This window comes from Schistocerca piceifrons, chromosome 2 (assembly GCF_021461385.2).
Source record: "Schistocerca piceifrons isolate TAMUIC-IGC-003096 chromosome 2, iqSchPice1.1, whole genome shotgun sequence".
Lineage (NCBI taxonomy): Eukaryota > Metazoa > Arthropoda > Insecta > Orthoptera > Acrididae > Schistocerca > Schistocerca piceifrons.
Genome location: NC_060139.1, coordinates 296,630,076 through 296,655,031, shown reverse-complemented (window position 1 = coordinate 296,655,031; position 24,956 = coordinate 296,630,076). Strand labels below are relative to the sequence as shown.

Here is a 24,956-nt window from a genome sequence, read left to right as displayed (position 1 = left end):
CTTGACGGCAGTCCCACTTTCCCTTGAGACATCTGCTCGGGAAGCAGCGTCAAGTTACCGCTGGCCCCAGCATCGGTGGTTCAGTGGTAGAATGCTCGCCTGCCACGCGGGCGGCCCGGGTTCGATTCCCGGCCGATGCATCATTTTGCTTTTCCCGCGATGATGCTGCCGCGTGGCTTGAGCGCTTGAGATGCACGATCCACAAGAATGTGTAGCTGGATTTCCCTTGAGAAGGACCGAGAACGCAGCACTCGCGGGTCCCCACTAGGACGCTCGCATCATGTTCTACAGACTAGCGTCGGCCTGGCCTCACAAGTTGCCGGGTCCGGGTGCCTCCGAGGCTCTGAACTTTAACGACAAGGAGTGCTGCCTATCGTTGCAACAGCTGCAGCAGCACCGCAATCAACTGGGCCGGCAGTGCACGTGTAGCAACAGAACACGTTATCCAGGAAGTACAGTGTCTCTACGTCTAATATTGGGTACGGCATTTACCCAGTTTGCAGGACAAGCGGTGCACCCGTGCCTCGGTAGCGCAGTAGGCAGCGCGTAAGTCTCATAATCTTAAGGTCGTGAGTTCGATCCTCACCCGGGGCATTTAATTTTCTGTGACTGATGGTGGTGCTGTTGCTAGGGCGCCAACGTATTTCTTGTTTGTTATCCACAACGTTTCAACGCTTCAGCGGGAAAATGTTTACTTCCTGTTATTGCTACTTACAGCTTCCCTTTTCCTCTTCTCCCAGCAGAGCATGAAGCCAAAAGCATTGCTCTGCGACGTTTGAGGTGCGCGCCTTGCCAGTCACTATGTGCAAAGATGCTCGCAAAGAGAGAGGGGCGCCGACGCGGCACTCGACACGAAATGCGACAAGCGACCGTACGAACGGTCGAACGAAACGGCCGCATCCGGTGTGGTCTAGTGGCTAGGATACCTGGCTTTCACCCAGGAGGCCCGGGTTCGATTCCCGGTACCGGAACGGAATTTTTTCCACACGAATCGTGACAGGTTTGAGCTGTCCGAGCGGCCGTTTCCCGTCCTGCTCGCAATATAGCTACTGTTTCGTGACCGTCAGCAGAATATAGACTAGGGAAGCAGACACACGACGACCATAGAAATGGTGTATGGCTTCATGCCACCTGTTTCCAGCGTAGGGCTGAGCAACTGCATCTGCCGAGGCCCGTTAGCTCAGTTGGTTAGAGCGTCGTGCTAATAACGCGAAGGTCGTGGGTTCGATCCCCCCACGGGCCACTACTCCTTTACTACTACGAAAAGGCAGCGCCGATTTCAGCTGGCGAGTGTGATGACCAGAAGATCATCACCCTGCGTGGAAGTTGACAGAGGATCCGAACCCGACTCGTCGGGAAGCGCTACAGCATTCACTCGGCAATGGCCATAATATCTTGAATACACTGGTTCTCAACCGATAAAGAGAAAATGAAAGAAAATGTCCGATTGCCGATGCGTAACAACTTTGGCCCTTGTCAGTACTTGGGCGGGTGAGCGCATGGGAACACAGGGCACTATTTGCACTTTTACTACCTATTTTTGTTTCTCCTTTGTTTTCGGAGCTACAGCCCGATTCGGTCAGGGAGACGCCACCGTGAAATGAAGGGGGCGTGCTGTGTGTCCATCGCCTCGCCTCTCCTTAGCTCTCTCAGTCGTTTCTCGTGCTTGTCGTTTTGATAAAGGCCGATTTGAGAGCGTCAGCTCTCGCGTCAGCTGAGCAAAGTCGAGACAAGTCGAGACACACTAAGGGCTGGTATGCAGCGAGTAAGAGGGCGAAAAAACAATAATTTAAGAGCGCGTGGCAAAAGTACTCATACGCGAAATTAAAAGCCTGCTGCGGTGGCCGGGAATCGAACCCGGATCAACTGCTTGGAAGGCAACTATGCTGACCATTACACCACCACCGCACAAGCGAGCGCCGCGCGTCCGCGCTGTGTCGGCTTCCCGCCAGTCGGCAGCGGCGGAAGGTGATCGTACCTGGCAGGCGCATTTCGAGGCAGGCTAGGGGAGCACATCCAGACGCATTCGGACAGCGTATCCGCGCACATTTCGCATCCTTTGGCAAGAGTTGGGCGCCGGCGACGCAAGAGTACGCAGAGGACCGCGTTCTGGCGGCATTTTTAAGCAGTGCAGTGCAGGATTCAGCGTCTGCAGCATCTTTCCCACAGAATGCTACGGCGCTTGACGGCAGTCCCACTTTCCCTTGAGACATCTGCTCGGGAAGCAGCGTCAAGTTACCGCTGGCCCCAGCATCGGTGGTTCAGTGGTAGAATGCTCGCCTGCCACGCGGGCGGCCCGGGTTCGATTCCCGGCCGATGCATCATTTTGCTTTTCCCGCGATGATGCTGCCGCGTGGCTTGAGCGCTTGAGATGCACGATCCACAAGAATGTGTAGCTGGATTTCCCTTGAGAAGGACCGAGAACGCAGCACTCGCGGGTCCCCACTAGGACGCTCGCATCATGTTCTACAGACTAGCGTCGGCCTGGCCTCACAAGTTGCCGGGTCCGGGTGCCTCCGAGGCTCTGAACTTTAACGACAAGGAGTGCTGCCTATCGTTGCAACAGCTGCAGCAGCACCGCAATCAACTGGGCCGGCAGTGCACGTGTAGCAACAGAACACGTTATCCAGGAAGTACAGTGTCTCTACGTCTAATATTGGGTACGGCATTTACCCAGTTTGCAGGACAAGCGGTGCACCCGTGCCTCGGTAGCGCAGTAGGCAGCGCGTAAGTCTCATAATCTTAAGGTCGTGAGTTCGATCCTCACCCGGGGCATTTAATTTTCTGTGACTGATGGTGGTGCTGTTGCTAGGGCGCCAACGTATTTCTTGTTTGTTATCCACAACGTTTCAACGCTTCAGCGGGAAAATGTTTACTTCCTGTTATTGCTACTTACAGCTTCCCTTTTCCTCTTCTCCCAGCAGAGCATGAAGCCAAAAGCATTGCTCTGCGACGTTTGAGGTGCGCGCCTTGCCAGTCACTATGTGCAAAGATGCTCGCAAAGAGAGAGGGGCGCCGACGCGGCACTCGACACGAAATGCGACAAGCGACCGTACGAACGGTCGAACGAAACGGCCGCATCCGGTGTGGTCTAGTGGCTAGGATACCTGGCTTTCACCCAGGAGGCCCGGGTTCGATTCCCGGTACCGGAACGGAATTTTTTCCACACGAATCGTGACAGGTTTGAGCTGTCCGAGCGGCCGTTTCCCGTCCTGCTCGCAATATAGCTACTGTTTCGTGACCGTCAGCAGAATATAGACTAGGGAAGCAGACACACGACGACCATAGAAATGGTGTATGGCTTCATGCCACCTGTTTCCAGCGTAGGGCTGAGCAACTGCATCTGCCGAGGCCCGTTAGCTCAGTTGGTTAGAGCGTCGTGCTAATAACGCGAAGGTCGTGGGTTCGATCCCCCCACGGGCCACTACTCCTTTACTACTACGAAAAGGCAGCGCCGATTTCAGCTGGCGAGTGTGATGACCAGAAGATCATCACCCTGCGTGGAAGTTGACAGAGGATCCGAACCCGACTCGTCGGGAAGCGCTACAGCATTCACTCGGCAATGGCCATAATATCTTGAATACACTGGTTCTCAACCGATAAAGAGAAAATGAAAGAAAATGTCCGATTGCCGATGCGTAACAACTTTGGCCCTTGTCAGTACTTGGGCGGGTGAGCGCATGGGAACACAGGGCACTATTTGCACTTTTACTACCTATTTTTGTTTCTCCTTTGTTTTCGGAGCTACAGCCCGATTCGGTCAGGGAGACGCCACCGTGAAATGAAGGGGGCGTGCTGTGTGTCCATCGCCTCGCCTCTCCTTAGCTCTCTCAGTCGTTTCTCGTGCTTGTCGTTTTGATAAAGGCCGATTTGAGAGCGTCAGCTCTCGCGTCAGCTGAGCAAAGTCGAGACAAGTCGAGACACACTAAGGGCTGGTATGCAGCGAGTAAGAGGGCGAAAAAACAATAATTTAAGAGCGCGTGGCAAAAGTACTCATACGCGAAATTAAAAGCCTGCTGCGGTGGCCGGGAATCGAACCCGGATCAACTGCTTGGAAGGCAACTATGCTGACCATTACACCACCACCGCACAAGCGAGCGCCGCGCGTCCGCGCTGTGTCGGCTTCCCGCCAGTCGGCAGCGGCGGAAGGTGATCGTACCTGGCAGGCGCATTTCGAGGCAGGCTAGGGGAGCACATCCAGACGCATTCGGACAGCGTATCCGCGCACATTTCGCATCCTTTGGCAAGAGTTGGGCGCCGGCGACGCAAGAGTACGCAGAGGACCGCGTTCTGGCGGCATTTTTAAGCAGTGCAGTGCAGGATTCAGCGTCTGCAGCATCTTTCCCACAGAATGCTACGGCGCTTGACGGCAGTCCCACTTTCCCTTGAGACATCTGCTCGGGAAGCAGCGTCAAGTTACCGCTGGCCCCAGCATCGGTGGTTCAGTGGTAGAATGCTCGCCTGCCACGCGGGCGGCCCGGGTTCGATTCCCGGCCGATGCATCATTTTGCTTTTCCCGCGATGATGCTGCCGCGTGGCTTGAGCGCTTGAGATGCACGATCCACAAGAATGTGTAGCTGGATTTCCCTTGAGAAGGACCGAGAACGCAGCACTCGCGGGTCCCCACTAGGACGCTCGCATCATGTTCTACAGACTAGCGTCGGCCTGGCCTCACAAGTTGCCGGGTCCGGGTGCCTCCGAGGCTCTGAACTTTAACGACAAGGAGTGCTGCCTATCGTTGCAACAGCTGCAGCAGCACCGCAATCAACTGGGCCGGCAGTGCACGTGTAGCAACAGAACACGTTATCCAGGAAGTACAGTGTCTCTACGTCTAATATTGGGTACGGCATTTACCCAGTTTGCAGGACAAGCGGTGCACCCGTGCCTCGGTAGCGCAGTAGGCAGCGCGTAAGTCTCATAATCTTAAGGTCGTGAGTTCGATCCTCACCCGGGGCATTTAATTTTCTGTGACTGATGGTGGTGCTGTTGCTAGGGCGCCAACGTATTTCTTGTTTGTTATCCACAACGTTTCAACGCTTCAGCGGGAAAATGTTTACTTCCTGTTATTGCTACTTACAGCTTCCCTTTTCCTCTTCTCCCAGCAGAGCATGAAGCCAAAAGCATTGCTCTGCGACGTTTGAGGTGCGCGCCTTGCCAGTCACTATGTGCAAAGATGCTCGCAAAGAGAGAGGGGCGCCGACGCGGCACTCGACACGAAATGCGACAAGCGACCGTACGAACGGTCGAACGAAACGGCCGCATCCGGTGTGGTCTAGTGGCTAGGATACCTGGCTTTCACCCAGGAGGCCCGGGTTCGATTCCCGGTACCGGAACGGAATTTTTTCCACACGAATCGTGACAGGTTTGAGCTGTCCGAGCGGCCGTTTCCCGTCCTGCTCGCAATATAGCTACTGTTTCGTGACCGTCAGCAGAATATAGACTAGGGAAGCAGACACACGACGACCATAGAAATGGTGTATGGCTTCATGCCACCTGTTTCCAGCGTAGGGCTGAGCAACTGCATCTGCCGAGGCCCGTTAGCTCAGTTGGTTAGAGCGTCGTGCTAATAACGCGAAGGTCGTGGGTTCGATCCCCCCACGGGCCACTACTCCTTTACTACTACGAAAAGGCAGCGCCGATTTCAGCTGGCGAGTGTGATGACCAGAAGATCATCACCCTGCGTGGAAGTTGACAGAGGATCCGAACCCGACTCGTCGGGAAGCGCTACAGCATTCACTCGGCAATGGCCATAATATCTTGAATACACTGGTTCTCAACCGATAAAGAGAAAATGAAAGAAAATGTCCGATTGCCGATGCGTAACAACTTTGGCCCTTGTCAGTACTTGGGCGGGTGAGCGCATGGGAACACAGGGCACTATTTGCACTTTTACTACCTATTTTTGTTTCTCCTTTGTTTTCGGAGCTACAGCCCGATTCGGTCAGGGAGACGCCACCGTGAAATGAAGGGGGCGTGCTGTGTGTCCATCGCCTCGCCTCTCCTTAGCTCTCTCAGTCGTTTCTCGTGCTTGTCGTTTTGATAAAGGCCGATTTGAGAGCGTCAGCTCTCGCGTCAGCTGAGCAAAGTCGAGACAAGTCGAGACACACTAAGGGCTGGTATGCAGCGAGTAAGAGGGCGAAAAAACAATAATTTAAGAGCGCGTGGCAAAAGTACTCATACGCGAAATTAAAAGCCTGCTGCGGTGGCCGGGAATCGAACCCGGATCAACTGCTTGGAAGGCAACTATGCTGACCATTACACCACCACCGCACAAGCGAGCGCCGCGCGTCCGCGCTGTGTCGGCTTCCCGCCAGTCGGCAGCGGCGGAAGGTGATCGTACCTGGCAGGCGCATTTCGAGGCAGGCTAGGGGAGCACATCCAGACGCATTCGGACAGCGTATCCGCGCACATTTCGCATCCTTTGGCAAGAGTTGGGCGCCGGCGACGCAAGAGTACGCAGAGGACCGCGTTCTGGCGGCATTTTTAAGCAGTGCAGTGCAGGATTCAGCGTCTGCAGCATCTTTCCCACAGAATGCTACGGCGCTTGACGGCAGTCCCACTTTCCCTTGAGACATCTGCTCGGGAAGCAGCGTCAAGTTACCGCTGGCCCCAGCATCGGTGGTTCAGTGGTAGAATGCTCGCCTGCCACGCGGGCGGCCCGGGTTCGATTCCCGGCCGATGCATCATTTTGCTTTTCCCGCGATGATGCTGCCGCGTGGCTTGAGCGCTTGAGATGCACGATCCACAAGAATGTGTAGCTGGATTTCCCTTGAGAAGGACCGAGAACGCAGCACTCGCGGGTCCCCACTAGGACGCTCGCATCATGTTCTACAGACTAGCGTCGGCCTGGCCTCACAAGTTGCCGGGTCCGGGTGCCTCCGAGGCTCTGAACTTTAACGACAAGGAGTGCTGCCTATCGTTGCAACAGCTGCAGCAGCACCGCAATCAACTGGGCCGGCAGTGCACGTGTAGCAACAGAACACGTTATCCAGGAAGTACAGTGTCTCTACGTCTAATATTGGGTACGGCATTTACCCAGTTTGCAGGACAAGCGGTGCACCCGTGCCTCGGTAGCGCAGTAGGCAGCGCGTAAGTCTCATAATCTTAAGGTCGTGAGTTCGATCCTCACCCGGGGCATTTAATTTTCTGTGACTGATGGTGGTGCTGTTGCTAGGGCGCCAACGTATTTCTTGTTTGTTATCCACAACGTTTCAACGCTTCAGCGGGAAAATGTTTACTTCCTGTTATTGCTACTTACAGCTTCCCTTTTCCTCTTCTCCCAGCAGAGCATGAAGCCAAAAGCATTGCTCTGCGACGTTTGAGGTGCGCGCCTTGCCAGTCACTATGTGCAAAGATGCTCGCAAAGAGAGAGGGGCGCCGACGCGGCACTCGACACGAAATGCGACAAGCGACCGTACGAACGGTCGAACGAAACGGCCGCATCCGGTGTGGTCTAGTGGCTAGGATACCTGGCTTTCACCCAGGAGGCCCGGGTTCGATTCCCGGTACCGGAACGGAATTTTTTCCACACGAATCGTGACAGGTTTGAGCTGTCCGAGCGGCCGTTTCCCGTCCTGCTCGCAATATAGCTACTGTTTCGTGACCGTCAGCAGAATATAGACTAGGGAAGCAGACACACGACGACCATAGAAATGGTGTATGGCTTCATGCCACCTGTTTCCAGCGTAGGGCTGAGCAACTGCATCTGCCGAGGCCCGTTAGCTCAGTTGGTTAGAGCGTCGTGCTAATAACGCGAAGGTCGTGGGTTCGATCCCCCCACGGGCCACTACTCCTTTACTACTACGAAAAGGCAGCGCCGATTTCAGCTGGCGAGTGTGATGACCAGAAGATCATCACCCTGCGTGGAAGTTGACAGAGGATCCGAACCCGACTCGTCGGGAAGCGCTACAGCATTCACTCGGCAATGGCCATAATATCTTGAATACACTGGTTCTCAACCGATAAAGAGAAAATGAAAGAAAATGTCCGATTGCCGATGCGTAACAACTTTGGCCCTTGTCAGTACTTGGGCGGGTGAGCGCATGGGAACACAGGGCACTATTTGCACTTTTACTACCTATTTTTGTTTCTCCTTTGTTTTCGGAGCTACAGCCCGATTCGGTCAGGGAGACGCCACCGTGAAATGAAGGGGGCGTGCTGTGTGTCCATCGCCTCGCCTCTCCTTAGCTCTCTCAGTCGTTTCCCGTGCTTGTCGTTTTGATAAAGGCCGATTTGAGAGCGTCAGCTCTCGCGTCAGCTGAGCAAAGTCGAGACAAGTCGAGACACACTAAGGGCTGGTATGCAGCGAGTAAGAGGGCGAAAAAACAATGATTTAAGAGCGCGTGGCAAAAGTACTCATACGCGAAATTAAAAGCCTGCTGCGGTGGCCGGGAATCGAACCCGGATCAACTGCTTATAAGGCACCTATGCTGACCATTACACCACCACCGCACAGGCGAGCGCCGCGCGTCCGCGCTGTGTCGGCTTCCCGCCAGTCGGCAGCGGCGGAAGGTGATCGTACCTGGCAGGCGCATTTCGAGGCAGGCTAGGGGAGCACATCCAGACGCATTCGGACAGCGTATCCGCGCACATTTCGCATCCTTTGGCAAGAGTTGGGCGCCGGCGACGCAAGAGTACGCAGAGGACCGCGTTCTGGCGGCATTTTTAAGCAGTGCAGTGCAGGATTCAGCGTCTGCAGCATCTTTCCCACAGAATGCTACGGCGCTTGACGGCAGTCCCACTTTCCCTTGAGACATCTGCTCGGGAAGCAGCGTCAAGTTACCGCTGGCCCCAGCATCGGTGGTTCAGTGGTAGAATGCTCGCCTGCCACGCGGGCGGCCCGGGTTCGATTCCCGGCCGATGCATCATTTTGCTTTTCCCGCGATGTTGCTGCCGCGTGGCTTGAGCGCTTGAGATGCACGATCCACAAGAATGTGTAGCTGGATTTCCCTTGAGAAGGACCGAGAACGCAGCACTCGCGGGTCCCCACTAGGACGCTCGCATCATGTTCTACAGACTAGCGTCGGCCTGGCCTCACAAGTTGCCGGGTCCGGGTGCCTCCGAGGCTCTGAACTTTAACGACAAGGAGTGCTGCCTATCGTTGCAACAGCTGCAGCAGCACCGCAATCAACTGGGCCGGCAGTGCACGTGTAGCAACAGAACACGTTATCCAGGAAGTACAGTGTCTCTACGTCTAATATTGGGTACGGCATTTACCCAGTTTGCAGGACAAGCGGTGCACCCGTGCCTCGGTAGCGCAGTAGGCAGCGCGTAAGTCTCATAATCTTAAGGTCGTGAGTTCGATCCTCACCCGGGGCATTTAATTTTCTGTGACTGATGGTGGTGCTGTTGCTAGGGCGCCAACGTATTTCTTGTTTGTTATCCACAACGTTTCAACGCTTCAGCGGGAAAATGTTTACTTCCTGTTATTGCTACTTACAGCTTCCCTTTTCCTCTTCTCCCAGCAGAGCATGAAGCCAAAAGCATTGCTCTGCGACGTTTGAGGTGCGCGCCTTGCCAGTCACTATGTGCAAAGATGCTCGCAAAGAGAGAGGGGCGCCGACGCGGCACTCGACACGAAATGCGACAAGCGACCGTACAAACGGTCGAAAGAAACGGCCGCATCCGGTGTGGTCTAGTGGCTAGGATACCTGGCTTTCACCCAGGAGGCCCGGGTTCGATTCCCGGTACCGGAACGGAATTTTTTCCACACGAATCGTGACAGGTTTGAGCTGTCCGAGCGGCCGTTTCCCGTCCTGCTCGCAATATAGCTACTGTTTCGTGACCGTCAGCAGAATATAGACTAGGGAAGCAGACACACGACGACCATAGAAATGGTGTATGGCTTCATGCCACCTGTTTCCAGCGTAGGGCTGAGCAACTGCATCTGCCGAGGCCCGTTAGCTCAGTTGGTTAGAGCGTCGTGCTAATAACGCGAAGGTCGTGGGTTCGATCCCCCCACGGGCCACTACTCCTTTACTACTACGAAAAGGCAGCGCCGATTTCAGCTGGCGAGTGTGATGACCAGAAGATCATCACCCTGCGTGGAAGTTGACAGAGGATCCGAACCCGACTCGTCGGGAAGCGCTACAGCATTCACTCGGCAATGGCCATAATATCTTGAATACACTGGTTCTCAACCGATAAAGAGAAAATGAAAGAAAATGTCCGATTGCCGATGCGTAACAACTTTGGCCCTTGTCAGTACTTGGGCGGGTGAGCGCATGGGAACACAGGGCACTATTTGCACTTTTACTTCCTATTTTTGTTTCTCCTTTGTTTTCGGAGCTACAGCCCGATTCGGTCAGGGAGACGCCACCGTGAAATGAAGGGGGCGTGCTGTGTGTCCATCGCCTCGCCTCTCCTTAGCTCTCTCAGTCGTTTCTCGTGCTTGTCGTTTTGATAAAGGCCGATTTGAGAGCGCCAGCTCTCGCGTCAGCTGAGCAAAGTCGAGACAAGTCGAGACACACTAAGGGCTGGTATGCAGCGAGTAAGAGGGCGAAAAAACAATAATTTAAGAGCGCGTGGCGAAAGTACTCATACGCGAAATTAAAAGCCTGCTGCGGTGGCCGGGAATCGAACCCGGATCAACTGCTTGGAAGGCAACTATGCTGACCATTACACCACCACCGCACAAGCGAGCGCCGCGCGTCCGCGCTGTGTCGGCTTCCCGCCAGTCGGCAGCGGCGGAAGGTGATCGTACCTGGCAGGCGCATTTCGAGGCAGGCTAGGGGAGCACATCCAGACGCATTCGGACAGCGTATCCGCGCACATTTCGCATCCTTTGGCAAGAGTTGGGCGCCGGCGACGCAAGAGTACGCAGAGGACCGCGTTCTGGCGGCATTTTTAAGCAGTGCAGTGCAGGATTCAGCGTCTGCAGCATCTTTCCCACAGAATGCTACGGCGCTTGACGGCAGTCCCACTTTCCCTTGAGACATCTGCTCGGGAAGCAGCGTCAAGTTACCGCTGGCCCCAGCATCGGTGGTTCAGTGGTAGAATGCTCGCCTGCCACGCGGGCGGCCCGGGTTCGATTCCCGGCCGATGCATCATTTTGCTTTTCCCGCGATGATGCTGCCGCGTGGCTTGAGCGCTTGAGATGCACGATCCACAAGAATGTGTAGCTGGATTTCCCTTGAGAAGGACCGAGAACGCAGCACTCGCGGGTCCCCACTAGGACGCTCGCATCATGTTCTACAGACTAGCGTCGGCCTGGCCTCACAAGTTGCCGGGTCCGGGTGCCTCCGAGGCTCTGAACTTTAACGACAAGGAGTGCTGCCTATCGTTGCAACAGCTGCAGCAGCACCGCAATCAACTGGGCCGGCAGTGCACGTGTAGCAACAGAACACGTTATCCAGGAAGTACAGTGTCTCTACGTCTAATATTGGGTACGGCATTTACCCAGTTTGCAGGACAAGCGGTGCACCCGTGCCTCGGTAGCGCAGTAGGCAGCGCGTAAGTCTCATAATCTTAAGGTCGTGAGTTCGATCCTCACCCGGGGCATTTAATTTTCTGTGACTGATGGTGGTGCTGTTGCTAGGGCGCCAACGTATTTCTTGTTTGTTATCCACAACGTTTCAACGCTTCAGCGGGAAAATGTTTACTTCCTGTTATTGCTACTTACAGCTTCCCTTTTCCTCTTCTCCCAGCAGAGCATGAAGCCAAAAGCATTGCTCTGCGACGTTTGAGGTGCGCGCCTTGCCAGTCACTATGTGCAAAGATGCTCGCAAAGAGAGAGGGGCGCCGACGCGGCACTCGACACGAAATGCGACAAGCGACCGTACGAACGGTCGAACGAAACGGCCGCATCCGGTGTGGTCTAGTGGCTAGGATACCTGGCTTTCACCCAGGAGGCCCGGGTTCGATTCCCGGTACCGGAACGGAATTTTTTCCACACGAATCGTGACAGGTTTGAGCTGTCCGAGCGGCCGTTTCCCGTCCTGCTCGCAATATAGCTACTGTTTCGTGACCGTCAGCAGAATATAGACTAGGGAAGCAGACACACGACGACCATAGAAATGGTGTATGGCTTCATGCCACCTGTTTCCAGCGTAGGGCTGAGCAACTGCATCTGCCGAGGCCCGTTAGCTCAGTTGGTTAGAGCGTCGTGCTAATAACGCGAAGGTCGTGGGTTCGATCCCCCCACGGGCCACTACTCCTTTACTACCTCGAAAAGGCAGCGCCGATTTCAGCTGGCGAGTGTGATGACCAGAAGATCATCACCCTGCGTGGAAGTTGACAGAGGATCCGAACCCGACTCGTCGGGAAGCGCTACAGCATTCACTCGGCAATGGCCATAATATCTTGAATACACTGGTTCTCAACCGATAAAGAGAAAATGAAAGAAAATGTCCGATTGCCGATGCGTAACAACTTTGGCCCTTGTCAGTACTTGGGCGGGTGAGCGCATGGGAACACAGGGCACTATTTGCACTTTTACTTCCTATTTTTGTTTCTCCTTTGTTTTCGGAGCTACAGCCCGATTCGGTCAGGGAGACGCCACCGTGAAATGAAGGGGGCGTGCTGTGTGTCCATCGCCTCGCCTCTCCTTAGCTCTCTCAGTCGTTTCTCGTGCTTGTCGTTTTGATAAAGGCCGATTTGAGAGCGTCAGCTCTCGCGTCAGCTGAGCAAAGTCGAGACAAGTCGAGACACGAGACAAGTCGAGACACACTAAGGGCTGGTATGCAGCGAGTAAGAGGGCGAAAAAACAATAATTTAAGAGCGCGTGGCAAAAGTACTCATACGCGAAATTAAAAGCCTGCTGCGGTGGCCGGGAATCGAACCCGGATCAACTGCTTGGAAGGCAACTATGCTGACCATTACACCACCACCGCACAAGCGAGCGCCGCGCGTCCGCGCTGTGTCGGCTTCCCGCCAGTCGGCAGCGGCGGAAGGTGATCGTACCTGGCAGGCGCATTTCGAGGCAGGCTAGGGGAGCACATCCAGACGCATTCGGACAGCGTATCCGCGCACATTTCGCATCCTTTGGCAAGAGTTGGGCGCCGGCGACGCAAGAGTACGCAGAGGACCGCGTTCTGGCGGCATTTTTAAGCAGTGCAGTGCAGGATTCAGCGTCTGCAGCATCTTTCCCACAGAATGCTACGGCGCTTGACGGCAGTCCCACTTTCCCTTGAGACATCTGCTCGGGAAGCAGCGTCAAGTTACCGCTGGCCCCAGCATCGGTGGTTCAGTGGTAGAATGCTCGCCTGCCACGCGGGCGGCCCGGGTTCGATTCCCGGCCGATGCATCATTTTGCTTTTCCCGCGATGATGCTGCCGCGTGGCTTGAGCGCTTGAGATGCACGATCCACAAGAATGTGTAGCTGGATTTCCCTTGAGAAGGACCGAGAACGCAGCACTCGCGGGTCCCCACTAGGACGCTCGCATCATGTTCTACAGACTAGCGTCGGCCTGGCCTCACAAGTTGCCGGGTCCGGGTGCCTCCGAGGCTCTGAACTTTAACGACAAGGAGTGCTGCCTATCGTTGCAACAGCTGCAGCAGCACCGCAATCAACTGGGCCGGCAGTGCACGTGTAGCAACAGAACACGTTATCCAGGAAGTACAGTGTCTCTACGTCTAATATTGGGTACGGCATTTACCCAGTTTGCAGGACAAGCGGTGCACCCGTGCCTCGGTAGCGCAGTAGGCAGCGCGTAAGTCTCATAATCTTAAGGTCGTGAGTTCGATCCTCACCCGGGGCATTTAATTTTCTGTGACTGATGGTGGTGCTGTTGCTAGGGCGCCAACGTATTTCTTGTTTGTTATCCACAACGTTTCAACGCTTCAGCGGGAAAATGTTTACTTCCTGTTATTGCTACTTACAGCTTCCCTTTTCCTCTTCTCCCAGCAGAGCATGAAGCCAAAAGCATTGCTCTGCGACGTTTGAGGTGCGCGCCTTGCCAGTCACTATGTGCAAAGATGCTCGCAAAGAGAGAGGGGCGCCGACGCGGCACTCGACACGAAATGCGACAAGCGACCGTACGAACGGTCGAACGAAACGGCCGCATCCGGTGTGGTCTAGTGGCTAGGATACCTGGCTTTCACCCAGGAGGCCCGGGTTCGATTCCCGGTACCGGAACGGAATTTTTTCCACACGAATCGTGACAGGTTTGAGCTGTCCGAGCGGCCGTTTCCCGTCCTGCTCGCAATATAGCTACTGTTTCGTGACCGTCAGCAGAATATAGACTAGGGAAGCAGACACACGACGACCATAGAAATGGTGTATGGCTTCATGCCACCTGTTTCCAGCGTAGGGCTGAGCAACTGCATCTGCCGAGGCCCGTTAGCTCAGTTGGTTAGAGCGTCGTGCTAATAACGCGAAGGTCGTGGGTTCGATCCCCCCACGGGCCACTACTCCTTTACTACTACGAAAAGGCAGCGCCGATTTCAGCTGGCGAGTGTGATGACCAGAAGATCATCACCCTGCGTGGAAGTTGACAGAGGATCCGAACCCGACTCGTCGGGAAGCGCTACAGCATTCACTCGGCAATGGCCATAATATCTTGAATACACTGGTTCTCAACCGATAAAGAGAAAATGAAAGAAAATGTCCGATTGCCGATGCGTAACAACTTTGGCCCTTGTCAGTACTTGGGCGGGTGAGCGCATGGGAACACAGGGCACTATTTGCACTTTTACTACCTATTTTTGTTTCTCCTTTGTTTTCGGAGCTACAGCCCGATTCGGTCAGGGAGACGCCACCGTGAAATGAAGGGGGCGTGCTGTGTGTCCATCGCCTCGCCTCTCCTTAGCTCTCTCAGTCGTTTCTCGTGCTTGTCGTTTTGATAAAGGCCGATTTGAGAGCGTCAGCTCTCGCGTCAGCTGAGCAAAGTCGAGACAAGTCGAGACACACTAAGGGCTGGTATGCAGCGAGTAAGAGGGCGAAAAAACAATAATTTAAGAGCGCGTGGCAAAAGTACTCATACGCGAAATTAAAAGCCTGCTGCGGTGGCCGGGAATCGAACCCGGATCAACTGCTTATAAGGCACCTATGCTGACCATTACACCACCACCGCACAAGCGAGCGCCGCGCGTCCGCGCTGTGTCGGCTTCCCGCCAGTCGGCAGCGGCGGAAGGTGATCGTACCTGGCAGGCGCATTTCGAGGCAGGCTAGGGGAGCACATCCAGACGCATTCGGACAGCGTATCCGCGCACATTTCGCATCCTTTGGCAAGAGTTGGGCGCCGGCGACGCAAGAGTACGCAGAGGACCGCGTTCTGGCGGCATTTTTAAGCAGTGCAGTGCAGGATTCAGCGTCTGCAGCATCTTTCCCACAGAATGCTACGGCGCTTGACGGCAGTCCCACTTTCCCTTGAGACATCTGCTCGGGAAGCAGCGTCAAGTTACCGCTGGCCCCAGCATCGGTGGTTCAGTGGTAGAATGCTCGCCTGCCACGCGGGCGGCCCGGGTTCGATTCCCGGCCGATGCATCATTTTGCTTTTCCCGCGATGTTGCTGCCGCGTGGCTTGAGCGCTTGAGATGCACGATCCACAAGAATGTGTAGCTGGATTTCCCTTGAGAAGGACCGAGAACGCAGCACTCGCGGGTCCCCACTAGGACGCTCGCATCATGTTCTACAGACTAGCGTCGGCCTGGCCTCACAAGTTGCCGGGTCCGGGTGCCTCCGAGGCTCTGAACTTTAACGACAAGGAGTGCTGCCTATCGTTGCAACAGCTGCAGCAGCACCGCAATCAACTGGGCCGGCAGTGCACGTGTAGCAACAGAACACGTTATCCAGGAAGTACAGTGTCTCTACGTCTAATATTGGGTACGGCATTTACCCAGTTTGCAGGACAAGCGGTGCACCCGTGCCTCGGTAGCGCAGTAGGCAGCGCGTAAGTCTCATAATCTTAAGGTCGTGAGTTCGATCCTCACCCGGGGCATTTAATTTTCTGTGACTGATGGTGGTGCTGTTGCTAGGGCGCCAACGTATTTCTTGTTTGTTATCCACAACGTTTCAACGCTTCAGCGGGAAAATGTTTACTTCCTGTTATTGCTACTTACAGCTTCCCTTTTCCTCTTCTCCCAGCAGAGCATGAAGCCAAAAGCATTGCTCTGCGACGTTTGAGGTGCGCGCCTTGCCAGTCACTATGTGCAAAGATGCTCGCAAAGAGAGAGGGGCGCCGACGCGGCACTCGACACGAAATGCGACAAGCGACCGTACAAACGGTCGAAAGAAACGGCCGCATCCGGTGTGGTCTAGTGGCTAGGATACCTGGCTTTCACCCAGGAGGCCCGGGTTCGATTCCCGGTACCGGAACGGAATTTTTTCCACACGAATCGTGACAGGTTTGAGCTGTCCGAGCGGCCGTTTCCCGTCCTGCTCGCAATATAGCTACTGTTTCGTGACCGTCAGCAGAATATAGACTAGGGAAGCAGACACACGACGACCATAGAAATGGTGTATGGCTTCATGCCACCTGTTTCCAGCGTAGGGCTGAGCAACTGCATCTGCCGAGGCCCGTTAGCTCAGTTGGTTAGAGCGTCGTGCTAATAACGCGAAGGTCGTGGGTTCGATCCCCCCACGGGCCACTACTCCTTTACTACTACGAAAAGGCAGCGCCGATTTCAGCTGGCGAGTGTGATGACCAGAAGATCATCACCCTGCGTGGAAGTTGACAGAGGATCCGAACCCGACTCGTCGGGAAGCGCTACAGCATTCACTCGGCAATGGCCATAATATCTTGAATACACTGGTTCTCAACCGATAAAGAGAAAATGAAAGAAAATGTCCGATTGCCGATGCGTAACAACTTTGGCCCTTGTCAGTACTTGGGCGGGTGAGCGCATGGGAACACAGGGCACTATTTGCACTTTTACTTCCTATTTTTGTTTCTCCTTTGTTTTCGGAGCTACAGCCCGATTCAGTCAGGGAGACGCCACCGTGAAATGAAGGGGGCGTGCTGTGTGTCCATCGCCTCGCCTCTCCTTAGCTCTCTCAGTCGTTTCTCGTGCTTGTCGTTTTGATAAAGGCCGATTTGAGAGCGTCAGCTCTCGCGTCAGCTGAGCAAAGTTGAGACAAGTCGAGACACACTAAGGGCTGGTATGCAGCGAGTAAGAGGGCGAAAAAACAATAATTTAAGAGCGCGTGGCAAAAGTACTCATACGCGAAATTAAAAGCCTGCTGCGGTGGCCGGGAATCGAACCCGGATCAACTGCTTGGAAGGCAACTATGCTGACCATTACACCACCACCGCACAAGCGAGCCCCGCGCGTCCGCGCTGTGTCGGCTTCCCGCCAGTCGGCAGCGGCGGAAGGTGATCGTACCTGGCAGGCGCATTTCGAGGCAGGCTAGGGGAGCACATCCAGACGCATTCGGACAGCGTATCCGCGCACATTTCGCATCCTTTGGCAAGAGTTGGGCGCCGGCGACGCAAGAGTACGCAGAGGACCGCGTTCTGGCGGCATTTTTAAGCAGTGCAGTGCAGGATTCAGCGTCTGCAGCATCTTTCCCACAGAATGCTACGGCGCTTGACGGCAGTCCCACTTTCCCTTGAGACATCTGCTCGGGAAGCAGCGTCAAGTTACCGCTGGCCCCAGCATCGGTGGTTCAGTGGTAGAATGCTCGCCTGCCACGCGGGCGGCCCGGGTTCGATTCCCGGCCGATGCATCATTTTGCTTTTCCCGCGATGATGCTGCCGCGTGGCTTGAGCGCTTGAGATGCACGATCCACAAGAATGTGTAGCTGGATTTCCCTTGAGAAGGACCGAGAACGCAGCACTCGCGGGTCCCCACTAGGACGCTCGCATCATGTTCTACAGACTAGCGTCGGCCTGGCCTCACAAGTTGCCGGGTCCGGGTGCCTCCGAGGCTCTGAACTTTAACGACAAGGAGTGCTGCCTATCGTTGCAACAGCTGCAGCAGCACCGCAATCAACTGGGCCGGCAGTGCACGTGTAGCAACAGAACACGTTATCCAGGAAGTACAGTGTCTCTACGTCTAATATTGGGTACGGCATTTACCCAGTTTGCAGGACAAGCGGTGCACCCGTGCCTCGGTAGCGCAGTAGGCAGCGCGTAAGTCTCATAATCTTAAGGTCGTGAGTTCGATCCTCACCCGGGGCATTTAATTTTCTGTGACTGATGGTGGTGCTGTTGCTAGGGCGCCAACGTATTTCTTGTTTGTTATCCACAACGTTTCAACGCTTCAGCGGGAAAATGTTTACTTCCTGTTATTGCTACTTACAGCTTCCCTTTTCCTCTTCTCCCAGCAGAGCATGAAGCCAAAAGCATTGCTCTGCGACGTTTGAGGTGCGCGCCTTGCCAGTCACTATGTGCAAAGATGCTCGCAAAGAGAGAGGGGCGCCGACGCGGCACTCGACACGAAATGCGACAAGCGACCGTACGAACGGTCGAACGAAACGGCCGCATCCGGTGTGGTCTAGTGGCTAGGATACCTGGCTTTCACCCAGGAGGCCCGGGTTCGATTCCCGGTACCGGAACGGAATTTTTTCCACACGAATCGTGACAGGTTTGAGCTGTCCGAGCGGCCGTTTCCCGTCCTGCTCGCAATATAGCTACTGTTTCGTGACCGTCAGCAGAATATAGACTAGGGAAGCAGACACACGACGACCATAGAAATGGTGTATGGCTTCATGCCACCTGTTTCCAGCGTAGGGCTGAGCAACTGCATCTGCCGAGGCCCGTTAGCTCAGTTGGTTAGAGCGTCGTGCTAATAACGCGAAGGTCGTGGGTTCGATCCCCCCACGGGCCACTACTCCTTTACTACCTCGAAAAGGCAGCGCCGATTTCAGCTGGCGAGTGTGATGACCAGAAGATCATCACCCTGCGTGGAAGTTGACAGAGGATCCGAACCCGACTCGTCGGGAAGCGCTACAGCATTCACTCGGCAATGGCCATAATATCTTGAATACACTGGTTCTCAACCGATAAAGAGAAAATGAAAGAAAATGTCCGATTGCCGATGCGTAACAACTTTGGCCCTTGTCAGTACTTGGGCGGGTGAGCGCATGGGAACACAGGGCACTATTTGCACTTTTACTTCCTATTTTTGTTTCTCCTTTGTTTTCGGAGCTACAGCCCGATTCGGTCAGGGAGACGCCACCGTGAAATGAAGGGGGCGTGCTGTGTGTCCATCGCCTCGCCTCTCCTTAGCTCTCTCAGTCGTTTCTCGTGCTTGTCGTTTTGATAAAGGCCGATTTGAGAGCGTCAGCTCTCGCGTCAGCTGAGCAAAGTCGAGACAAGTCGAGACACGAGACAAGTCGAGACACACTAAGGGCTGGTATGCAGCGAGTAAGAGGGCGAAAAAACAATAATTTAAGAGCGCGTGGCAAAAGTACTCATACGCGAAATTAAAAGCCTGCTGCGGTGGCAAGGAATCGAACCCGGATCAACTGCTTGGAAGGCAACTATGCTGACCATTACACCACCACCGCACAAGCGAGCCCCGCGCGTCCGCGCTGTGTCGGCTTCCCGCCAGTCGGCAGCGGCGGAAGGTGATCGTACCTGGCAGGCGCATTTCGAGGCAGGCTAGGGGAGCACATCCAGACGCATTCGGACAGCGTATCCGCGCACATTTCGCATCCTTTGGCAAGAGTTGGGCGCCGGCGACGCAAGAGTACGCAGAGGACCGCGTTCTGGCGGCATTTTTAAGCAGTGCAGTGCAGGATTCAGCGTCTGCAGCATCTTTCCCACAGAATGCTACGGCGCTTGACGGCAGTCCCACTTTCCCTTGAGACATCTGCTCGGGAAGCAGCGTCAAGTTACCGCTGGCCCCAGCATCGGTGGTTCAGTGGTAGAATGCTCGCCTGCCACGCGGGCGGCCCGGGTTCGATTCCCGGCCGATGCATCATTTTGCTTTTCCCGCGATGATGCTGCCGCGTGGCTTGAGCGCTTGAGATGCACGATCCACAAGAATGTGTAGCTGGATTTCCCTTGAGAAGGACCGAGAACGCAGCACTCGCGGGTCCCCACTAGGACGCTCGCATCATGTTCTACAGACTAGCGTCGGCCTGGCCTCACAAGTTGCCGGGTCCGGGTGCCTCCGAGGCTCTGAACTTTAACGACAAGGAGTGCTGCCTATCGTTGCAACAGCTGCAGCAGCACCGCAATCAACTGGGCCGGCAGTGCACGTGTAGCAACAGAACACGTTATCCAGGAAGTACAGTGTCTCTACGTCTAATATTGGGTACGGCATTTACCCAGTTTGCAGGACAAGCGGTGCACCCGTGCCTCGGTAGCGCAGTAGGCAGCGCGTAAGTCTCATAATCTTAAGGTCGTGAGTTCGATCCTCACCCGGGGCATTTAATTTTCTGTGACTGATGGTGGTGCTGTTGCTAGGGCGCCAACGTATTTCTTGTTTGTTATCCACAACGTTTCAACGCTTCAGCGGGAAAATGTTTACTTCCTGTTATTGCTACTTACAGCTTCCCTTTTCCTCTTCTCCCAGCAGAGCATGAAGCCAAAAGCATTGCTCTGCGACGTTTGAGGTGCGCGCCTTGCCAGTCACTATGTGCAAAGATGCTCGCAAAGAGAGAGGGGCGCCGACGCGGCACTCGACACGAAATGCGACAAGCGACCGTACGAACGGTCGAACGAAACGGCCGCATCCGGTGTGGTCTAGTGGCTAGGATACCTGGCTTTCACCCAGGAGGCCCGGGTTCGATTCCCGGTACCGGAACGGAATTTTTTCCACACGAATCGTGACAGGTTTGAGCTGTCCGAGCGGCCGTTTCCCGTCCTGCTCGCAATATAGCTACTGTTTCGTGACCGTCAGCAGAATATAGACTAGGGAAGCAGACACACGACGACCATAGAAATGGTGTATGGCTTCATGCCACCTGTTTCCAGCGTAGGGCTGAGCAACTGCATCTGCCGAGGCCCGTTAGCTCAGTTGGTTAGAGCGTCGTGCTAATAACGCGAAGGTCGTGGGTTCGATCCCCCCACGGGCCACTACTCCTTTACTACCTCGAAAAGGCAGCGCCGATTTCAGCTGGCGAGTGTGATGACCAGAAGATCATCACCCTGCGTGGAAGTTGACAGAGGATCCGAACCCGACTCGTCGGGAAGCGCTACAGCATTCACTCGGCAATGGCCATAATATCTTGAATACACTGGTTCTCAACCGATAAAGAGAAAATGAAAGAAAATGTCCGATTGCCGATGCGTAACAACTTTGGCCCTTGTCAGTACTTGGGCGGGTGAGCGCATGGGAACACAGGGCACTATTTGCACTTTTACTTCCTATTTTTGTTTCTCCTTTGTTTTCGGAGCTACAGCCCGATTCGGTCAGGGAGACGCCACCGTGAAATGAAGGGGGCGTGCTGTGTGTCCATCGCCTCGCCTCTCCTTAGCTCTCTCAGTCGTTTCTCGTGCTTGTCGTTTTGATAAAGGCCGATTTGAGAGCGTCAGCTCTCGCGTCAGCTGAGCAAAGTCGAGACAAGTCGAGACACGAGACAAGTCGAGACACACTAAGGGCTGGTATGCAGCGAGTAAGAGGGCGAAAAAACAATAATTTAAGAGCGCGTGGCAAAAGTACTCATACGCGAAATTAAAAGCCTGCTGCGGTGGCAAGGAATCGAACCCGGATCAACTGCTTGGAAGGCAACTATGCTGACCATTACACCACCACCGCACAAGCGAGCCCCGCGCGTCCGCGCTGTGTCGGCTTCCCGCCAGTCGGCAGCGGCGGAAGGTGATCGTACCTGGCAGGCGCATTTCGAGGCAGGCTAGGGGAGCACATCCAGACGCATTCGGACAGCGTATCCGCGCACATTTCGCATCCTTTGGCAAGAGTTGGGCGCCGGCGACGCAAGAGTACGCAGAGGACCGCGTTCTGGCGGCATTTTTAAGCAGTGCAGTGCAGGATTCAGCGTCTGCAGCATCTTTCCCACAGAATGCTACGGCGCTTGACGGCAGTCCCACTTTCCCTTGAGACATCTGCTCGGGAAGCAGCGTCAAGTTACCGCTGGCCCCAGCATCGGTGGTTCAGTGGTAGAATGCTCGCCTGCCACGCGGGCGGCCCGGGTTCGATTCCCGGCCGATGCATCATTTTGCTTTTCCCGCGATGATGCTGCCGCGTGGCTTGAGCGCTTGAGATGCACGATCCACAAGAATGTGTAGCTGGATTTCCCTTGAGAAGGACCGAGAACGCAGCACTCGCGGGTCCCCACTAGGACGCTCGCATCATGTTCTACAGACTAGCGTCGGCCTGGCCTCACAAGTTGCCGGGTCCGGGTGCCTCCGAGGCTCTGAACTTTAACGACAAGGAGTGCTGCCTATCGTTGCAACAGCTGCAGCAGCACCGCAATCAACTGGGCCGGCAGTGCACGTGTAGCAACAGAACACGTTATCCAGGAAGTACAGTGTCTCTACGTCTAATATTGGGTACGGCATTTACCCAGTTTGCAGGACAAGCGGTGCACCCGTGCCTCGGTAGCGCAGTAGGCAGCGCGTAAGTCTCATAATCTTAAGGTCGTGAGTTCGATCCTCACCCGGGGCATTTAATTTTCTGTGACTGATGGTGGTGCTGTTGCTAGGGCGCCAACGTATTTCTTGTTTGTTATCCACAACGTTTCAACGCTTCAGCGGGAAAATGTTTACTTCCTGTTATTGCTACTTACAGCTTCCCTTTTCCTCTTCTCCCAGCAGAGCATGAAGCCAAAAGCATTGCTCTGCGACGTTTGAGGTGCGCGCCTTGCCAGTCACTATGTGCAAAGATGCTCGCAAAGAGAGAGGGGCGCCGACGCGGCACTCGACACGAAATGCGACAAGCGACCGTACGAACGGTCGAACGAAACGGCCGCATCCGGTGTGGTCTAGTGGCTAGGATACCTGGCTTTCACCCAGGAGGCCCGGGTTCGATTCCCGGTACCGGAACGGAATTTTTTCCACACGAATCGTGACAGGTTTGAGCTGTCCGAGCGGCCGTTTCCCGTCCTGCTCGCAATATAGCTACTGTTTCGTGACCGTCAGCAGAATATAGACTAGGGAAGCAGACACACGACGACCATAGAAATGGTGTATGGCTTCATGCCACCTGTTTCCAGCGTAGGGCTGAGCAACTGCATCTGCCGAGGCCCGTTAGCTCAGTTGGTTAGAGCGTCGTGCTAATAACGCGAAGGTCGTGGGTTCGATCCCCCCACGGGCCACTACTCCTTTACTACCTCGAAAAGGCAGCGCCGATTTCAGCTGGCGAGTGTGATGACCAGAAGATCATCACCCTGCGTGGAAGTTGACAGAGGATCCGAACCCGACTCGTCGGGAAGCGCTACAGCATTCACTCGGCAATGGCCATAATATCTTGAATACACTGGTTCTCAACCGATAAAGAGAAAATGAAAGAAAATGTCCGATTGCCGATGCGTAACAACTTTGGCCCTTGTCAGTACTTGGGCGGGTGAGCGCATGGGAACACAGGGCACTATTTGCACTTTTACTTCCTATTTTTGTTTCTCCTTTGTTTTCGGAGCTACAGCCCGATTCGGTCAGGGAGACGCCACCGTGAAATGAAGGGGGCGTGCTGTGTGTCCATCGCCTCGCCTCTCCTTAGCTCTCTCAGTCGTTTCTCGTGCTTGTCGTTTTGATAAAGGCCGATTTGAGAGCGTCAGCTCTCGCGTCAGCTGAGCAAAGTCGAGACAAGTCGAGACACGAGACAAGTCGAGACACACTAAGGGCTGGTATGCAGCGAGTAAGAGGGCGAAAAAACAATAATTTAAGAGCGCGTGGCAAAAGTACTCATACGCGAAATTAAAAGCCTGCTGCGGTGGCCGGGAATCGAACCCGGATCAACTGCTTGGAAGGCAACTATGCTGACCATTACACCACCACCGCACAAGCGAGCGCCGCGCGTCCGCGCTGTGTCGGCTTCCCGCCAGTCGGCAGCGGCGGAAGGTGATCGTACCTGGCAGGCGCATTTCGAGGCAGGCTAGGGGAGCACATCCAGACGCATTCGGACAGCGTATCCGCGCACATTTCGCATCCTTTGGCAAGAGTTGGGCGCCGGCGACGCAAGAGTACGCAGAGGACCGCGTTCTGGCGGCATTTTTAAGCAGTGCAGTGCAGGATTCAGCGTCTGCAGCATCTTTCCCACAGAATGCTACGGCGCTTGACGGCAGTCCCACTTTCCCTTGAGACATCTGCTCGGGAAGCAGCGTCAAGTTACCGCTGGCCCCAGCATCGGTGGTTCAGTGGTAGAATGCTCGCCTGCCACGCGGGCGGCCCGGGTTCGATTCCCGGCCGATGCATCATTTTGCTTTTCCCGCGATGATGCTGCCGCGTGGCTTGAGCGCTTGAGATGCACGATCCACAAGAATGTGTAGCTGGATTTCCCTTGAGAAGGACCGAGAACGCAGCACTCGCGGGTCCCCACTAGGACGCTCGCATCATGTTCTACAGACTAGCGTCGGCCTGGCCTCACAAGTTGCCGGGTCCGGGTGCCTCCGAGGCTCTGAACTTTAACGACAAGGAGTGCTGCCTATCGTTGCAACAGCTGCAGCAGCACCGCAATCAACTGGGCCGGCAGTGCACGTGTAGCAACAGAACACGTTATCCAGGAAGTACAGTGTCTCTACGTCTAATATTGGGTACGGCATTTACCCAGTTTGCAGGACAAGCGGTGCACCCGTGCCTCGGTAGCGCAGTAGGCAGCGCGTAAGTCTCATAATCTTAAGGTCGTGAGTTCGATCCTCACCCGGGGCATTTAATTTTCTGTGACTGATGGTGGTGCTGTTGCTAGGGCGCCAACGTATTTCTTGTTTGTTATCCACAACGTTTCAACGCTTCAGCGGGAAAATGTTTACTTCCTGTTATTGCTACTTACAGCTTCCCTTTTCCTCTTCTCCCAGCAGAGCATGAAGCCAAAAGCATTGCTCTGCGACGTTTGAGGTGCGCGCCTTGCCAGTCACTATGTGCAAAGATGCTCGCAAAGAGAGAGGGGCGCCGACGCGGCACTCGACACGAAATGCGACAAGCGACCGTACGAACGGTCGAACGAAACGGCCG

The 24,956-nt window shown here is 54.9% G+C and overlaps 57 non-coding genes across 57 annotated transcripts; 46 read left to right on the top strand and 11 right to left on the bottom strand.

Moving 5' to 3' along the window:
- Positions 1-69: 69 nt before the first annotated feature.
- Positions 70-140, top strand: Trnag-gcc. Its single transcript has one exon. It is a non-coding gene; the product is annotated as a tRNA-Gly (tRNA).
- A 381-nt stretch (positions 141-521) lies between these two features.
- Positions 522-594, top strand: Trnam-cau. The gene has a single exon. It is a non-coding gene; the product is annotated as a tRNA-Met (tRNA).
- Positions 595-899: 305 nt separating this feature from the next.
- On the top strand, positions 900-971 carry Trnae-uuc. Its single transcript has one exon. It is a non-coding gene; the product is annotated as a tRNA-Glu (tRNA).
- A 198-nt stretch (positions 972-1,169) lies between these two features.
- Positions 1,170-1,243, top strand: Trnai-aau. The gene has a single exon. It is a non-coding gene; the product is annotated as a tRNA-Ile (tRNA).
- A 593-nt stretch (positions 1,244-1,836) lies between these two features.
- Positions 1,837-1,908, bottom strand: Trnag-ucc. Its single transcript has one exon. It is a non-coding gene; the product is annotated as a tRNA-Gly (tRNA).
- A 342-nt stretch (positions 1,909-2,250) lies between these two features.
- On the top strand, positions 2,251-2,321 carry Trnag-gcc. The gene has a single exon. It is a non-coding gene; the product is annotated as a tRNA-Gly (tRNA).
- A 381-nt stretch (positions 2,322-2,702) lies between these two features.
- Trnam-cau lies at positions 2,703-2,775 on the top strand. The gene has a single exon. It is a non-coding gene; the product is annotated as a tRNA-Met (tRNA).
- Positions 2,776-3,080: 305 nt separating this feature from the next.
- On the top strand, positions 3,081-3,152 carry Trnae-uuc. The gene has a single exon. It is a non-coding gene; the product is annotated as a tRNA-Glu (tRNA).
- A 198-nt stretch (positions 3,153-3,350) lies between these two features.
- Positions 3,351-3,424, top strand: Trnai-aau. The gene has a single exon. It is a non-coding gene; the product is annotated as a tRNA-Ile (tRNA).
- Positions 3,425-4,017: 593 nt separating this feature from the next.
- Trnag-ucc lies at positions 4,018-4,089 on the bottom strand. Its single transcript has one exon. It is a non-coding gene; the product is annotated as a tRNA-Gly (tRNA).
- Positions 4,090-4,431: 342 nt separating this feature from the next.
- Positions 4,432-4,502, top strand: Trnag-gcc. The gene has a single exon. It is a non-coding gene; the product is annotated as a tRNA-Gly (tRNA).
- A 381-nt stretch (positions 4,503-4,883) lies between these two features.
- On the top strand, positions 4,884-4,956 carry Trnam-cau. Its single transcript has one exon. It is a non-coding gene; the product is annotated as a tRNA-Met (tRNA).
- A 305-nt stretch (positions 4,957-5,261) lies between these two features.
- Positions 5,262-5,333, top strand: Trnae-uuc. Its single transcript has one exon. It is a non-coding gene; the product is annotated as a tRNA-Glu (tRNA).
- A 198-nt stretch (positions 5,334-5,531) lies between these two features.
- On the top strand, positions 5,532-5,605 carry Trnai-aau. Its single transcript has one exon. It is a non-coding gene; the product is annotated as a tRNA-Ile (tRNA).
- Positions 5,606-6,198: 593 nt separating this feature from the next.
- Trnag-ucc lies at positions 6,199-6,270 on the bottom strand. The gene has a single exon. It is a non-coding gene; the product is annotated as a tRNA-Gly (tRNA).
- Positions 6,271-6,612: 342 nt separating this feature from the next.
- On the top strand, positions 6,613-6,683 carry Trnag-gcc. The gene has a single exon. It is a non-coding gene; the product is annotated as a tRNA-Gly (tRNA).
- Positions 6,684-7,064: 381 nt separating this feature from the next.
- On the top strand, positions 7,065-7,137 carry Trnam-cau. Its single transcript has one exon. It is a non-coding gene; the product is annotated as a tRNA-Met (tRNA).
- Positions 7,138-7,442: 305 nt separating this feature from the next.
- Positions 7,443-7,514, top strand: Trnae-uuc. Its single transcript has one exon. It is a non-coding gene; the product is annotated as a tRNA-Glu (tRNA).
- Positions 7,515-7,712: 198 nt separating this feature from the next.
- Positions 7,713-7,786, top strand: Trnai-aau. The gene has a single exon. It is a non-coding gene; the product is annotated as a tRNA-Ile (tRNA).
- Positions 7,787-8,379: 593 nt separating this feature from the next.
- Trnai-uau lies at positions 8,380-8,451 on the bottom strand. The gene has a single exon. It is a non-coding gene; the product is annotated as a tRNA-Ile (tRNA).
- Positions 8,452-8,793: 342 nt separating this feature from the next.
- Positions 8,794-8,864, top strand: Trnag-gcc. Its single transcript has one exon. It is a non-coding gene; the product is annotated as a tRNA-Gly (tRNA).
- A 381-nt stretch (positions 8,865-9,245) lies between these two features.
- Trnam-cau lies at positions 9,246-9,318 on the top strand. The gene has a single exon. It is a non-coding gene; the product is annotated as a tRNA-Met (tRNA).
- Positions 9,319-9,623: 305 nt separating this feature from the next.
- On the top strand, positions 9,624-9,695 carry Trnae-uuc. The gene has a single exon. It is a non-coding gene; the product is annotated as a tRNA-Glu (tRNA).
- Positions 9,696-9,893: 198 nt separating this feature from the next.
- On the top strand, positions 9,894-9,967 carry Trnai-aau. The gene has a single exon. It is a non-coding gene; the product is annotated as a tRNA-Ile (tRNA).
- Positions 9,968-10,560: 593 nt separating this feature from the next.
- On the bottom strand, positions 10,561-10,632 carry Trnag-ucc. Its single transcript has one exon. It is a non-coding gene; the product is annotated as a tRNA-Gly (tRNA).
- A 342-nt stretch (positions 10,633-10,974) lies between these two features.
- Trnag-gcc lies at positions 10,975-11,045 on the top strand. The gene has a single exon. It is a non-coding gene; the product is annotated as a tRNA-Gly (tRNA).
- A 381-nt stretch (positions 11,046-11,426) lies between these two features.
- Trnam-cau lies at positions 11,427-11,499 on the top strand. The gene has a single exon. It is a non-coding gene; the product is annotated as a tRNA-Met (tRNA).
- A 305-nt stretch (positions 11,500-11,804) lies between these two features.
- Trnae-uuc lies at positions 11,805-11,876 on the top strand. The gene has a single exon. It is a non-coding gene; the product is annotated as a tRNA-Glu (tRNA).
- A 198-nt stretch (positions 11,877-12,074) lies between these two features.
- On the top strand, positions 12,075-12,148 carry Trnai-aau. The gene has a single exon. It is a non-coding gene; the product is annotated as a tRNA-Ile (tRNA).
- A 610-nt stretch (positions 12,149-12,758) lies between these two features.
- On the bottom strand, positions 12,759-12,830 carry Trnag-ucc. Its single transcript has one exon. It is a non-coding gene; the product is annotated as a tRNA-Gly (tRNA).
- A 342-nt stretch (positions 12,831-13,172) lies between these two features.
- Positions 13,173-13,243, top strand: Trnag-gcc. Its single transcript has one exon. It is a non-coding gene; the product is annotated as a tRNA-Gly (tRNA).
- A 381-nt stretch (positions 13,244-13,624) lies between these two features.
- On the top strand, positions 13,625-13,697 carry Trnam-cau. The gene has a single exon. It is a non-coding gene; the product is annotated as a tRNA-Met (tRNA).
- A 305-nt stretch (positions 13,698-14,002) lies between these two features.
- Positions 14,003-14,074, top strand: Trnae-uuc. Its single transcript has one exon. It is a non-coding gene; the product is annotated as a tRNA-Glu (tRNA).
- Positions 14,075-14,272: 198 nt separating this feature from the next.
- Positions 14,273-14,346, top strand: Trnai-aau. The gene has a single exon. It is a non-coding gene; the product is annotated as a tRNA-Ile (tRNA).
- A 593-nt stretch (positions 14,347-14,939) lies between these two features.
- On the bottom strand, positions 14,940-15,011 carry Trnai-uau. The gene has a single exon. It is a non-coding gene; the product is annotated as a tRNA-Ile (tRNA).
- Positions 15,012-15,353: 342 nt separating this feature from the next.
- On the top strand, positions 15,354-15,424 carry Trnag-gcc. The gene has a single exon. It is a non-coding gene; the product is annotated as a tRNA-Gly (tRNA).
- A 381-nt stretch (positions 15,425-15,805) lies between these two features.
- On the top strand, positions 15,806-15,878 carry Trnam-cau. The gene has a single exon. It is a non-coding gene; the product is annotated as a tRNA-Met (tRNA).
- A 305-nt stretch (positions 15,879-16,183) lies between these two features.
- Trnae-uuc lies at positions 16,184-16,255 on the top strand. The gene has a single exon. It is a non-coding gene; the product is annotated as a tRNA-Glu (tRNA).
- Positions 16,256-16,453: 198 nt separating this feature from the next.
- On the top strand, positions 16,454-16,527 carry Trnai-aau. Its single transcript has one exon. It is a non-coding gene; the product is annotated as a tRNA-Ile (tRNA).
- A 593-nt stretch (positions 16,528-17,120) lies between these two features.
- Positions 17,121-17,192, bottom strand: Trnag-ucc. Its single transcript has one exon. It is a non-coding gene; the product is annotated as a tRNA-Gly (tRNA).
- Positions 17,193-17,534: 342 nt separating this feature from the next.
- On the top strand, positions 17,535-17,605 carry Trnag-gcc. Its single transcript has one exon. It is a non-coding gene; the product is annotated as a tRNA-Gly (tRNA).
- A 381-nt stretch (positions 17,606-17,986) lies between these two features.
- Trnam-cau lies at positions 17,987-18,059 on the top strand. Its single transcript has one exon. It is a non-coding gene; the product is annotated as a tRNA-Met (tRNA).
- Positions 18,060-18,364: 305 nt separating this feature from the next.
- Positions 18,365-18,436, top strand: Trnae-uuc. Its single transcript has one exon. It is a non-coding gene; the product is annotated as a tRNA-Glu (tRNA).
- Positions 18,437-18,634: 198 nt separating this feature from the next.
- Trnai-aau lies at positions 18,635-18,708 on the top strand. Its single transcript has one exon. It is a non-coding gene; the product is annotated as a tRNA-Ile (tRNA).
- Positions 18,709-19,318: 610 nt separating this feature from the next.
- Positions 19,319-19,390, bottom strand: Trnag-ucc. The gene has a single exon. It is a non-coding gene; the product is annotated as a tRNA-Gly (tRNA).
- Positions 19,391-19,732: 342 nt separating this feature from the next.
- Trnag-gcc lies at positions 19,733-19,803 on the top strand. Its single transcript has one exon. It is a non-coding gene; the product is annotated as a tRNA-Gly (tRNA).
- Positions 19,804-20,184: 381 nt separating this feature from the next.
- Trnam-cau lies at positions 20,185-20,257 on the top strand. Its single transcript has one exon. It is a non-coding gene; the product is annotated as a tRNA-Met (tRNA).
- Positions 20,258-20,562: 305 nt separating this feature from the next.
- Trnae-uuc lies at positions 20,563-20,634 on the top strand. Its single transcript has one exon. It is a non-coding gene; the product is annotated as a tRNA-Glu (tRNA).
- A 198-nt stretch (positions 20,635-20,832) lies between these two features.
- Trnai-aau lies at positions 20,833-20,906 on the top strand. Its single transcript has one exon. It is a non-coding gene; the product is annotated as a tRNA-Ile (tRNA).
- Positions 20,907-21,516: 610 nt separating this feature from the next.
- Positions 21,517-21,588, bottom strand: Trnag-ucc. Its single transcript has one exon. It is a non-coding gene; the product is annotated as a tRNA-Gly (tRNA).
- A 342-nt stretch (positions 21,589-21,930) lies between these two features.
- On the top strand, positions 21,931-22,001 carry Trnag-gcc. The gene has a single exon. It is a non-coding gene; the product is annotated as a tRNA-Gly (tRNA).
- Positions 22,002-22,382: 381 nt separating this feature from the next.
- Positions 22,383-22,455, top strand: Trnam-cau. Its single transcript has one exon. It is a non-coding gene; the product is annotated as a tRNA-Met (tRNA).
- A 305-nt stretch (positions 22,456-22,760) lies between these two features.
- Positions 22,761-22,832, top strand: Trnae-uuc. The gene has a single exon. It is a non-coding gene; the product is annotated as a tRNA-Glu (tRNA).
- A 198-nt stretch (positions 22,833-23,030) lies between these two features.
- On the top strand, positions 23,031-23,104 carry Trnai-aau. The gene has a single exon. It is a non-coding gene; the product is annotated as a tRNA-Ile (tRNA).
- Positions 23,105-23,714: 610 nt separating this feature from the next.
- On the bottom strand, positions 23,715-23,786 carry Trnag-ucc. The gene has a single exon. It is a non-coding gene; the product is annotated as a tRNA-Gly (tRNA).
- Positions 23,787-24,128: 342 nt separating this feature from the next.
- Positions 24,129-24,199, top strand: Trnag-gcc. The gene has a single exon. It is a non-coding gene; the product is annotated as a tRNA-Gly (tRNA).
- A 381-nt stretch (positions 24,200-24,580) lies between these two features.
- Positions 24,581-24,653, top strand: Trnam-cau. Its single transcript has one exon. It is a non-coding gene; the product is annotated as a tRNA-Met (tRNA).
- Positions 24,654-24,956: the final 303 nt, after the last annotated feature.